Source organism: Neopsephotus bourkii, unplaced genomic scaffold (assembly GCF_033783945.1).
Source record: "Neopsephotus bourkii isolate Nb327-2 ecotype Australia unplaced genomic scaffold, CSIRO-AGI_Nbou_v1 NB_1433, whole genome shotgun sequence".
Taxonomy (NCBI): Eukaryota; Metazoa; Chordata; class Aves; order Psittaciformes; family Psittacidae; genus Neopsephotus; species Neopsephotus bourkii.
This window is the reverse complement of record NW_026901910.1, coordinates 2,430,353-2,443,627: the sequence shown is the minus strand read 5'-3', so window position 1 is coordinate 2,443,627 and position 13,275 is coordinate 2,430,353. Positions and strand designations below refer to the sequence as shown.

Genomic DNA, 13,275 nt, shown 5'->3' with positions numbered 1-13,275 from the left:
GATGATGGTGCCTCTCTGCTTAGCATTCATTAGGCTATGAAATACCAAACCAGAAGGTGTTTAGGCTTTCAAAGGACTCCAACACAAAGACAGACAACATGAACATTTATGCTTTACTTTTATCTGCTAATACCCTCCCAGTTTACCCTTCTGGACAATCACAGCTCTATGATCCCCAAGTCCTTTCATGTGGCTGTCCCATTCCTGGAGTATCCCAGTATTTCAGTGTTTAACACAGGTATCACATGCCTTAACATTTTACTTGTTGAGATCTGTGAAGCAAAGAAGTGCTCTGTTGCCCATATCTCAAGACAGGGACTTGCACATTCCATGCTCACACTGGGAGTCTGTGGTGGGGCAGGGAATTAAACCTAGAGTTTCCAAAATCCCAAATGAGTGCCTGTAAATCCCCTTCCACCAAGCCAGCAGCAATGAACAGTCCCTGTCTGCTTCATTAGTGCCTAAAGATCACTCCAAGAAGCCTGCACAGCCTGATCTATCAGCAGGAATAACCCAATAAGACAATTTCTAACACCAAGAAATAATGTTTCTGTTCTCTCAAGTAGCTACAGGTTTCAAATTGATTTTCCCCACCACTACTATGGATTAAAGTATAAAAAAAATCCCATACACCGCACAAGTTTGCAGTTTCATTAAATAGATTGATTTCAGACCAATGCAGAAAAGAGTGGAGAAACTAAACTGGAGTGAGAATAGAAACTGGGGTGGGTTGTGGGGTTTTTCCCCAGAAAACAAGGTGAAAACTAGAAAATGCCTTATGAAACATCATAATGATCCCCGTTTATAGGCTATAACAATCAGTCATAGAACAAGGACTGGGGAACATGGAGTTTCCACACTATAACAGGTATCTACTACTTGATATAGCACAATTCAGATGCAAAGGGCAGATGGGAGGATATAATCCATACAGCTTCCAGCCAATTACCTTATACTTGAGTGATTAAAGGAGCTGAGCACGAAAAGCCCATGTGCAAAGGATGCAATCACAATATCATGCTCCTGGTGGTTTCCCTGATTTTGATATAATAACTTTCCCAACAAATAAGCCCAAAAATATGCCAGTTTGATCCTTGCAGCCCCAAGGAAGAGCCTGCCTGAGGCACTCTGCAGCCTCTCTCTCTGTCCTCTTACCCTTTACTATTTATAGGGGGACCTTATGGCATCATTGAGAATGTGACCGCTATCTTTCAACCAACACAACCGACCAAAGACAAAGGGACACTTCTGGCCTGATAAGACACTCCCGGTTCTCCAGCTATTGGCTCATTACGGACAGCACATACTGAGCATTGGGGAAAGTAGAACATCTATTCTAAGAGAAAATCCTGCCCCAAGAGCACTCGCATTCCTGTTCTCCACCATTTAGATATTTCACCATCACAATAACTGGGAATGAAGGACCTTAACACGACTTCGTACTTCTCCACTAATTGCATCCAAAGAGTTCAAAATGAACTGACCAAATACAGGCTCCTTCTGCCCCAAGGCCGTGCTATTGAACCCATTGTGCAGACAAAAGATGAGTCATAGAGAGACAAACTGGCCTGCCTAATACCAAACTGCCGGCTAAGTGCCAGTGCTCAGCCCAAATGTCCAAGCAGCTCTGCCAGCCTCAAACTGAACAGAAAGTGGGTGATTCTCATGTAAAAAGAGTCCAGAGATTTGTCTTGGAACAAGACTCCAAAACTCTGTTTCTTTTTTCATAACTGGGCTGGAACCTTCCAGAGATGGGGAAACTGAAATGATCCTGATCCTTTAACTCCAACTGAGTAGGAACAGTGGGAGAAAGAACTGAACCCCAAAGGTGAATAACTCCCCCAACACAAACACTACCAGACACACTTCTCATCTATTATAGAAGATATTGCTTGCTTGGACTGCACTAGCAAGAGAAACCATTTCTGTTGCCGTCCAAGCTATTCTACTACCAATCCAGTGTAGCTGCCTACTTAAAAGGGTGCAGGAAGAAGGACCTGCTCGATTACAGAATCCCCCAAATCAGATCCTAAGCTTTGTGGAACACAAGTTTCTGCCAATTCTCAATCGGTTCCTGAAACTCTTAGGTCAAAGCCGCATGACACACAAAAGTTTGCATGTTACTCCCAGCCACTATGTGCTGATACAAAAAGGACGACTCTGGGCACCTTTTTGATCAGTGAGCAGACAGCAGTAAAACAGTAAGTCACACTTTTACCTCCCAGAGCTACAAACACCCCCAGGGATTCCCAGTGTATTAAATCAAAGGGCTCTTTAAACACTAAGCTGATTAGTAAGTATCCTAATTATACATTAATTGAATCTTTGACTCCAGGTGAGGATTATGGAGTCACTCCACACATTTCAGGGCTGCTTCTGATCGTCTCCCCCCTGCCCATTGTATTCCACTAATCTCCACTAATTTGGTATCTGAGCAGTTAATCATTTTCAGTGCCTTTTCCTGCACAACACCTTTAAGATTTCACAGTGCTTTCCCCCCCTAAAATCAACATCTAATCTCTGGCTTCCCAAAGAGTTCTCTAGCAGCGAGTGAGTTACAGCACACCTCTAGCTCACACTCTGGCAGGTTTGGGCACAGAAACCTGGGGTTCAGCTCAACGAGCACCTCAGCTGCTTGTCTTGCTGCCTCCTGGGCAGGAGAAGAAGTCAGAGTAGAAGTGAACTGGAAAAAGAATCAGAAATCAGGTAACTTACTTGCTAGGAGCAGCTCCGCATCAGTCTTGTGCCTGGGTACCTGGGGGATGATGGACGGTGGCAGGACTGAGAGGTAGGTACACCAGCGCCTGATCCATGCCATCACCAGAGAGCTGCGGTCGTCTTCTGGTCCCGGGGCTGCCTCCTTCCTCCTTCCCTCTGCCTGTGTTTAGGAAGCATTTATGTGGCACTGAAGGCTTCAATGCCCACGCCCCTGTCCCTCGGTGCTCCTGGTTTCCCTTGCTCTGTCAGAGCAGAAGGGTGCTCCAAACCCTCACCTCAACTGCTGCAGCCCTACTTTTTGCCTGGCAAACGCTGCCTTTCCCTGCTCCCGCTCTCTCCCATACAAATTCCTGCGAGTGGAAAGCTTTTCAAAGGGCTGGGGAAGAGGGGGAGCAGAGAAGAGGACTCAGTGTGATGGGGAGCATCGTCTCTCCTGAATGAGCAGCGAAGGGAAAGGGGCCGGGAGTGAAAGCGAAGAGGGGAGGGGTTTAAAGCGCTGTTTTGCACTGAACGGGCTGGCTGGGGCGGGGGAAAGGCGTATTCCTGCCCTGGGCTGTGCGCTCTGCCCGCTCCCCAAGAGCTGTGATTTACCTCTCCTCCCGTGCCTTCCCATCTCTTCTCGGCTCTCCCTTCCCTGGTTCCCGGGTTCTCCACCCCAGGATTGGGCTTTCGGTTTCTTAAGGGAGGGGGAGGTTCTTTTAAAATCACACAAACAGAAAGCAGGTCCTAAAACCCACAAAAAGAGGGAGAATAAGGAGAACACAGAAGCTGCGCATTTAAGGAGGACGTGCACGTATGTGTGGAAACCCCTCCAGGCTGGAGCAAGGAATTTGGGAAGAGAAAGAGGGAGAGCGTGATTCCTCTGGCACCTTTCCCTGGCCTGTCAACCATGGAGCTGCTGGAATGGTGTTTGCTGACTGAGGGTGCTGTTTGCCTGGGATCAGCTACTTCCAGGGAATGCTCTCAAAGCTCTGGCTGTATATTTTGTCTCTCTCTTTTCTCTCCCTTTTTTAATCATGGATAATACCCTGCTGTGTCCCGTGCTTGGTAAAATATTCCCTCTTCTGAAAAGCAAATGTCAGGTCAGCTGCAAATACAAGACAAATCTGCCTGGTGACGGCAGATTCCCTTCAGGCTTTGTGTCCTGTCTGTCCCCCCCCCAATTCTCTGTTCCACCCCACACATTACAGTCCATCAGAAATGCTTTCACAGAGAAGCTGATCAGGAAAGGAGAACTTGTCACAACCAGAGCACTGCCCAGGGATGGGTCAGCATTGCTGGAACCTGAAAGCTTCTTTTCCCATGTTCTGCTTTGAAAAACTTTCATCTCTTAGGGTTTTTAAATTATCCTATTGCTAATGGAACATGTCAGCATTGGAATGACATCTTCATTTGACTGTATGGACAGTTTGCAACTTATTATTAGCGTTTTCAGTGTGGATCAGGAAACAAATTGAACTGGTGGAACTTCCTGGAGATGGGAGGATCTGATTCATAACCATCCTCAACCTAGGATAAATAAAACTGGATTTTATGGAAGCTAGGCTGGTACAATGCAAAGGCAGGCACACTAAAGAAAGGGAAATAGCCACAGCTCTACATACCATTCATAGTCATACTGCTCTTTGTTAAGAATCAATCTCTTCGCACACCTCTATACACACGGTGCTTTTCACCAGGGCTCTTGTTCTCTGTACATGGAGGTTGGATCTGGGACAGGAATCTGGAATCAGACCAAGGACTTGGGCCATTAAAAATCAGTTTTGCAGCTGTAATTTGGCTTAACTTGTATTTCCCACTTTGCCACAGTATGGGCAGTGAGATCCAACCAGCCAAGTCTGGCTCCTGTTCCACATGCATCAGGACAGCGATACCCTATCTAGGTTGTGAACAGCACAGAGAACTGAATTCACATCAGCAGTGAAGCTATTTTCAATGAAACTAAAAGACAAAGCAGTATACTGTTCATTAAATCCTATGAAAGCACATCAGATCTTCTGTATGCTCAGAACTGCTAGAAACGCTCTTTTCAGTGGTATTTATTTTACTTTTCGGGGTAATGATACATGAATTATCCTTATGGAAGAGTTATTTGGGGAGTACATTCACAGTTTGGATTTGGGGGTTTTTAATAAGCGTTCAGACTCAAAAGTACTAAGCATTAATTCACACAGCAGGAGAGTCAGTCACCCCAGAACCATAACATGGGCACTCAGATGAGTGCTTGGGTGATGCTTCATCAGCATTACAGAAAGTGTCACCTTCTGAAAGGCATCAGCTCTGCTTCTTTGTTCATTTTGTGTCATTTAATGAGGTTTAGAAAGAACTTCTGTGCTAGGAAAAGCTGTCCAGCCTGGAACAGAGGCTCTGCAAAGCCTGTGTGGCAGAGCCAGCTTTAGGAGAAGCCTTCCTTCCCTGCTCCCACATGCACTTATCCAGTGCGCTTCAACTGGGAACCCAGTTGCCAGCCCTTAGATGGAGGTGGAGGGGGGGGGCACTGAGCTTCATGCAAGGCAAATAAAACCACGTTCCCGTTTTGAGACTGCTAACAGGCACTGCCATCTGCTGGCACCGTGTCCTTCCACCGGTTCCCCATCAACCCTGACACAAGGGGGGTACAGGGAGGGTTTGAAGCGGAATGTGGGTTTTCCAAGCTCCCACCGCTCTGTGAGGCTGCAGAAATCCCTGATTCCCAACATCTCACACGTATTATCCAGCTGGGAAGAAAGCCCTCTTCCCTAATGGCATTTGTCAGGCATATAATTTTGGCACTCCTCTTTGCTACAGCTCTGCTCCTACATGATGCAATTACAGCGCTGTGCAGATTACACCTCTGCCCAGATGATGGTTTGGAGATTGGGATTGCACACATCCTAAATGCATTAGGGTGCTGTAATTGCTGTCTGTGACAACATACAGAGCCCAGCAAAGGCCATAAAAGAGGGTACTTTGAAGGTACCTACTTCAATCAACCTTAAAGGCCTTTGAGGAGCCACTTATTTAATCACCAGACAGTACCTTCTACATGGGTGCATACGAGTGCATCTTGGTAGACTTTTGTGCCCTTATTCATACACTGTAAACTAGCACATTGCTACATATAGTATTTCATAGAACCATAGAATGGTTCATAGAACATAGAATGGTTCTATGGTTGGAAGGGACCGTAAAGCTCATCCAGCTCCAACCCCCTGCTACGGGCAGCGACACCTTCCACTAGAGCAGGTTGCTCCAAGCCCCGTCCAACCTGGCCTTGAACACTGCCAGGGATGGGGCAGCCATTACATTTTCCAATTGGTACCAATTAAAGGCAATCCAGACCTGGAAAGAGTTTTCCAGCTGGAATCCATACCTCAGTGGGGCAGTGACACCAACCTGCCCTTGCTGCAGTGCTTCAAAAGCTGTCAGTGGCTGCACAAGTTTGAAGTACGTTAGAGGACTCCAGACGTGAGCTTGCTACAGAAGGGCAGATGTAACACAGAATGGAAGTACACACAGTTTGGGTATACTCTTAGCTAGGATGTGAACAAGGAAACACAGAAAGATTGCTTTTCCAAGCTCTCTCAGTGGTTGGGATGGGATTCTACATAGGCACTGCGATTTAGGATGCACTGATCCAAGTTCAAACAGCCATGCTATTTTCCCTCTAACTGATGTAGGTAGCATCAGAAGGAACCTAAATCAGACCCTTATGTTAAAATGGGATGAATGATCCAACTCCAGGAGTGTGCTCCAGGTGCTCTCAAGCTCTACCAGCTGTGCTTCATCGTTCAAAGGAAGTACAGGGCTATTTACAGGGTGGAATTATGGCAACTGTGGAACACTTAGCTCCCAGATATGATAACAGAACAACAAGATGTGGAAGAACAAACTTTAAGTTCATTTTGGTAGAACTAAATAGCTCTCTGAGGACATTATGTATATAAAAAGCTTTTGTAAAGCCAACAGTGAGGATTGTTGCTGGTTCCTATAGAATGCAGCGGGTTTGAGCTTTCATGGACCAAGTAGGGAGTAGCTTCCAGTCCCCTGGGGTTTTACTGCACATAAATGAGCATCCCCACCTTGATGAGCACAGACTGGCCCCTGACAATTATTACCCAAAGTACAGTCTCCAGTCTGAGCACCAGTGACAGAAGCTGTAGCTTGCTCTGAAATCCATGGAGGCTGTCTCTGGTTTTACATGTATTGATTGGAGAGGGAGCAACTGTGCCCTCAGGGAGCATTTTAATTTGTTGTGCAATTGGGGCTCTGGAAGGAGCGGTGTCTCTTCCCGTTTGTCACCCATTATCCTGCCAACCCAATAGAAGAAAACACAGCTGGAAACAGCTTGTAAGGTTGTCACATCCACCTCCACGCTTCCCCGGTGCACTCAGCTGAAGGGAAGCTGAGATTTACTTGAAAGCTCTGAGGATATGGGTATGACAGTCACCCACTGTCTGCCTTCATGGTGTGTTTTGGGGCTTACTCAAACCCCACACTCAAACCCCAGCTTGGGAAGTAGGAACAGAGGCAGGCAAAGGGAAGGAAAAGTTGCTGTAATAAACTCCCCTGCCTCTGTGAAGCGTGTGTGGAGGAGTCTGTTGCCTTTGAAATGATAATGAGGAGCTAGTGCTAAGCCAGGGAAAGAGGCAGCTCTTCTCCCAGTGATATGGGGCTCTTGCCAGCAGATGTGCACCAGCCACTCCACATCCCAGGCCGTTGCTACCTTCTGGATTGCCCTCAAGCCTGTTCCTCCAGTTCCTACTTAACTGCTGTTGCAATTAACACTAATGAAGGTCTCATTTTGCAGGTGCAGCAACAGAACCTAAGGCTGAAGTGCACCCAGAGGCTGAACTTCCCACTGAGGCCCATGGTAGCCACAGGGCTAGAAAACGCAGGTGAAGGGCACCAAGTGCGTGTGAACTTGCACACGTGTGACATCTCTTCTATAGATAGACTGCAACTCCAGCTTCCAGAGTGCCTGGCTGTTCCCTAACAACAGAAGAAATGCAGAGGTCACAGTAAACTGCTAGTGATGGCAAATTTATGGACACAGTTTCCTTGCCAGGCTGCCAGGATGCAAAAAGGCTTCTCACTAAAGCAAATGCCTTGGCTCTTTCAGGTGGGAATTCTGTTGCATTAACTTCCCTCCTAAAAAGGTACAGCCTTCCCTTTGCAGAGAATGATGGGTGCAGACAGGATGTAAGCAGAAAGGTACAGAGTGTTTCTCAAGCTCATCTAAAAACATAGCTCTTTCAATGGAAAAGGATCTCAACTCCAGCGTGTGTTTTTCCCAATAATGATATGAGACAGACAAGAGGTAGAGCCAGCACTTCCTTCATTTCACTATGAGAAATCTACTACAAATGTCTTGGCATGAGAGTGTAACAGACTATATTTTGCCTTTGGGCACATACAGAAGCTCAACCAAAGCCTGATGTGCTCACCTGAAGCCCTAGATTGTCACTACGTGAAACCACGATGCACTGAACATCACTGATCAGCACAACACAAACCAGCATGTTCTGTGTAGGAAGCACAGTCTACAGGGCAAAAATGCTAACCTGAGGATAGATTTTAAGCAATGCACATCAGCATACCTGGTTCATTTACACAGCAGACTTTAATACTATTTGCAACCCACTCTTAGGAATTCAAAGGAAACCAGCGTTTGTTATAGCAGGTCTCACACATCATTGCTCTGAGTTCACTTCAGGATTCTTTTCAGCTCTATGCTGGCTGCAGAAAAAATGACCCCCACTGTCTCTAATGAAGTCTTTTTATTACTGTTTAATCTCCTCTGTGGGTGCCTGGCAGCAGACTTGCAGCCCTGGGGACAAAAGGCCTCTATTTAGCCACAAATGGGTACTGTCTGGACAGCCTTTCTCTAGATCTGCCCTTTCATTACACCCCAAGTGTGTTCAGGACACTGGAGGGAGCAGCTCTCGAGCCAGAAGGGCTCTATTAGAGGCCAACCAGCACCGTGCATGATAGACAGATTAGCTGATAATACCCCAGCAGTTAACCCCTGGCTCCTCTATTTCAGTTAGCCCTTAGGATCTGACTGACATCAGTAGGGATTTAGGGCTTCAGTTGTAGTTAACCCAGGCTAGATTTGAACTAGAGACGTAAAGGTGAGAAACCTTCAAACCCCATTTGAAATGCACAGCGCTGAGTTTTAATAAGAGACTGAACTATACCTTGCACTAGGATCCTTTTGGTGTGAGAAGGGTAATGAGAGGGTCCATAAAGAACCAAACACGAATTCCTGCTGCTATAGCGCTTGCTCTGTCACAATTCCAGCACTTCATCTGCACTGCAATAAGTTTTATCCTTTTACATGCAACAAACCTTTAAAGCCAATTTCTGAGCCCCATCTTACTACAACAACTTTAAGAACAAGCCCAATTGTTCCATTCTTCCCCAAAGTGTCTATGTCAAGGAGGCATCCGCATAGACTGGCTAAACTCAACAACTATGGCTGCTCACTAGAAAACCCTGCTAACTTTCAGCTGTTGGATTTCCACAGCATTTGCCAACATTAGGAAGGTTGTCAGCAGTTTTTCAGTTGTTCGGGAGCTTGAGAACCATTTCTACACGTTTTTTCTCCCCAGACCTTGCAGCAGCATTCAATATTTATAAGGAATTCCCTGCTTTGGTAGCAATAACTGACAGTTGGGAAAAATAAAGACACTATAAAATGCATTAATATTTGAAGTCTGCCAAAGATTTCTAGATGAAGTTAACTCCAGCTTTTCCTGACTGGTTGATAGTTCAAGCACATAACTGACAAAAGGAAACATATCTAGGAGGGAAGGGAAAGGGCCTGTAGGAACTTGCACCAGCTACAGTGAAAGCTTTCTCTGTACACAATAAATCAGAAGAGAAAATAGGCGTCTGGTTTCTACTGTAGGCACTGATTCAGGGACCCAGGCTGCCCGTTATGCACTCAGGTATTGCTATACGATTCTGTAGTACATGAATAAAACCTTCCCCCATCCTCCAAATCGTGCTGAATCAAGGCTTTTCCACAAAAAACATGAATAACTCATGTTTAATGAGGCAATGGAGAGAAAAGATACATCTTGGTATCAGTGTAATGAAGTGCCTTTGTAGGAACAGTCCTGTGCGCTGGCTGCCGGGTGCTGCTGGCCATGATCCAGGGCTGTTCAGAGTGCCAGCATGTCCCACACTCCTGGCACAGCTGTACGTTTTGTTCTTGGCATATTGGTATCTATGGAGCCAACTGACCTTGAAACTCAGAGGAAAATGATACCAAACCCCCATCAGCAGCCAGAAAGCCTACCACCCCTCCATACAGGTCACGGTTATGACTAGAATCTTTCTCCTCTGTTCTGTTTGCACAGAGGTGACATTCAGTAACACTGCAAATGTGCTTTCTGTCCCTAGACAGGCCTGTTCGGGGTATAACCAGAGGAAATTAAAGCCCTATCGAGCAGTCCCTGACCCAGGTGCATAAATCCAATAGTGCAGGCAGCAACTGGCTAAAGCACTAAGGACAAAATGTGCTAGAACTCTTTCGAGTTGAGTCTTTCTGTTCCTGCCTCCCCTGTATTCCCTGCTCTGCAATAATGGGGGTAGGTTCCCTTCTATTCACATAAACCAGAGAGGATGAAGCATTTGTTGTAGGACTAACACTGATGCTGTGACAGCAAGGCTTGGCAGCCATCACTACAAACACACACCTCTTGCAGCCTGCAGCTGCAATGAGTCAGCTCCCTCAAGCTGTGTGATGGGACATGCCTAAGGCAGATGATGCTACAGACTATAGGAGCCCAATTCCCCAGAAAGATGAGCAGTGCAGATGCCTGTTGTTGAGTCCTGCCAGACCCTGTCCCTTTACACAGCCAGTCAAGCCTGGAGCACAAACTGAGCATCCTGAGCTCCCTCACATGCTGTGATGTGCGCAGCAGCAGCTCACTGAAATACAGCAAACCTGGTGGATCTTCCCTGCACTGCCTCAGTGAAGCTTTCCTTGCTGGCTGGATTTGCCTGGGTTTCCTTTGCCACTCGATGCGCTGACTTGGAATTGGAGGCTAAAATTGTACCAGAAAAGGTGCTTCACCCAAATGGATGAAATTACTTTTTTGGTAGCCATCAAATTTGTCCACTGTTCTGCTATAACCTGGGATGGAAATCAGTGTAATCTCAGGCCATTATAAAACTTACACAGCCTGCAGCACAACCATAGAAATAACTCAATGACTGTGAGTCACACTGCTTTCTGGTGTAAGAGCAGACAGAAGGATAAAACTACCAAAGCCAACAGACGCATAGTGCTCCTATCTGAGTTGTTTCAACTCAGAACTATACTTCCCACTGTGTCCACCCCATCCCCTCAAAAATCAGCAAAGCAAACATAAAAGCTCTGATTTTTGCTGTGCAAAATCATTTTGGCATGCAAGAAAAGGTTGATCAGGGTTGGGTTTATCGGTGACATTGGCCCTACGTTGAAAAGGAAGATGGAGCTTTGTGCTACTCGGGCAGGTATGGTGTGAAAATGCAAACAGAAGTGCTTTCTGCCCAAAGCTTCACCTTTCTTTCACCTCTTTAAGAGGTTTTCCCATCCCATGCAGAGCTAGCATTGCCTCCAGCAGTCCCTGAACAGGCCAGTAGAGGGTGGTGGGCAGCCACAATGGTTCGTTATTGTCCTGACCATTCCTAAAGCCACACTTCTCTTTGAAACATTACTCAACTGTGCATCCTATTTGCAAGAAGGCACAAAAGGTCAAGCATGAAGCAGAAGTTTTACCGAAATCAGGTATTTTTCCATAGCTTTTTCATGCAAATATGTGCCAATTTAAAGTACTTTACCCAGATATGTGTTTATATATGAATTTATAAAGTATTTACAAGTTACTGTGCAGGACAAGCATGTTTTGGCACATCCCCCATTTACAGAATAGGCCACAGGATGCTAAGGCTCACCTCAGTGTGGCTGATGGAGCACCATGAAGTTCCTGCTACAGGAGATGAAGGTGCCTTCCTGGGTGTAAATTAAGCTCCTCTTCAGGAAGCACCTCATAGCTCCATAGAAGTAGACATGACAAAACCCTATAGTAAAGGGGAAACTTCAGCACAAAGAGACTTCAGTGTATGGGCACATTGTGAGAGGAAGGACAGAAGACTGTCTTCAGTTATGTAACCTTGTCATTGAGTCTGTTATGGAATTGTCAGGCCAAAGAGACAAGCAGCCAAACTTAGAGTTGTCTACATTCCCACTTCCTATTCCAGCACTAAGGCAGAGGCTCAAAGCCAGCTGCCTCTTGAAGGAAGCTCTGTATCACCAGAGCAACTTGCCCAACACTGAACTAGGAAGGATTCAGCCACTGTATTGCTGTCCCTCAGTGACTTTGTTCTTTCCAGCCTACGCACATGAAGACACTTCACTGACTCTTTTCATTGCTCATGCAAAACTAGCAGGTGAGAGCAGACACTTGAGGCTGCTTTCTATTCCCAAATGTGCTGTGAGCTCTCTGCTACCCAGCCTGTTGTTACTGCCCTCCTGAGCAACCCACTTGGATGGGTTCACTCATCTGTAAAACAGCCATTCTTTACACGCCTATTTCTAATGTCCTGACCTTCAACAGCAAAGCCATAGGGCTCCACATGATCACCTAGTGACTGTGCTTCCAGCAAGAGAGCATGTAGCTGTAGGACCTGTGGTTCTGCAGGGGGGGGGAGCCCAGGATGCTTCTTCATACTTTCTTCTTTCTATAACAGCAACCACACACAAAATCAGTGGCAACTTTTATGGGAACAACATGAGACAAGCAGAGGGAGGGCAGGAACCACATGGCTCTATCTCCCATTAGCACTGCCTACATGGCATACACACTCTTTGCTCACACTTGCCGCTGCTCACAAGTACAAACTTCATTGCTGGATCCAGCTTTCCCTGTACAGGCATTCCCTAAATTTCACAAGGCTCCACAGGACTGTGGACTGAACTCAGAAAACAATCAAGGAAACCCTTTTCCCAATGAAGGAACAGAACAAAGAGCATAACACATGTAAAGAGGATGTGCTGATTTCTTCACTACCCTGTCCTATGTCTGTGTTGCCTTTGGGACCATATTCCTACTCTTGGGAAATAGCCAACCACTCACTCCACAAACCTTGTTCCCTTCCTTACTCTTCTTACACTGCAAGCTCCATTCAACACATGAGCTGCAAAGGGAAATCAGCAGAGCTCGAATTCTTTCAAGCAACAGGCTCTCAGCTTTCTTCATGGCTCCCATGAGAGACGAATGCCTGACTTCAGTGAGGCAGGATATCAGACCAGGCTTTCTACCTTGCTTTGCCTTTCTCTGTCTTGGTTCTTGTCTGTGAAAAATGGGCTGATGACTGCTTCCTGTGTCTCTCCCTCCCCAGCATTCCAAAAGAGAGGGTGAATTTCATTTATTAATGCCAATAGAGTCCGTGGAGACTTGCAGATAAAATACTCCACGTGAAGCAGAATACAGTGTTCTACCTCGCAGAAAGCTTATGCTCTACTCTTTCTTTTCAAAGCACCTATTTACTGACCTTGCTAGGCAACCGGGACATTGTCCAACA

General features: G+C 46.2%; 1 protein-coding gene and 1 long non-coding RNA gene across 4 annotated transcripts in view; both read right to left on the bottom strand.

The window, feature by feature from the left end:
* LOC133220401 (uncharacterized) overlaps positions 1 to 5,980 on the bottom strand; it is a 132,076-nt gene extending 126,096 nt beyond the window's left edge. The window contains exon 1 of the long non-coding RNA XR_009727710.1: positions 5,929 to 5,980. This is a non-coding gene — a long non-coding RNA (uncharacterized LOC133220401). The remainder of the gene's footprint in view (positions 1 to 5,928) is intronic.
* The window catches only part of KCNJ5 (potassium inwardly rectifying channel subfamily J member 5), a 40,602-nt gene that overhangs the window by 15,018 nt on the left and 12,309 nt on the right, over positions 1 to 13,275 (bottom strand). The window contains exons 2-3 of one of the 3 annotated variants that reach the window (XM_061368449.1): positions 3,310 to 3,444; positions 2,716 to 2,878 (exon numbers count right to left, since the gene is read on the bottom strand). The exons of 1 other annotated variant lie outside the window; for it this stretch is intronic. The gene's annotated coding sequence lies outside the window, so the exon portion shown is untranslated. The remainder of the gene's footprint in view (positions 1 to 2,715; positions 2,879 to 3,309; positions 3,445 to 13,275) is intronic. One more of the 3 variants, XM_061368451.1, reaches the window with a different exon arrangement.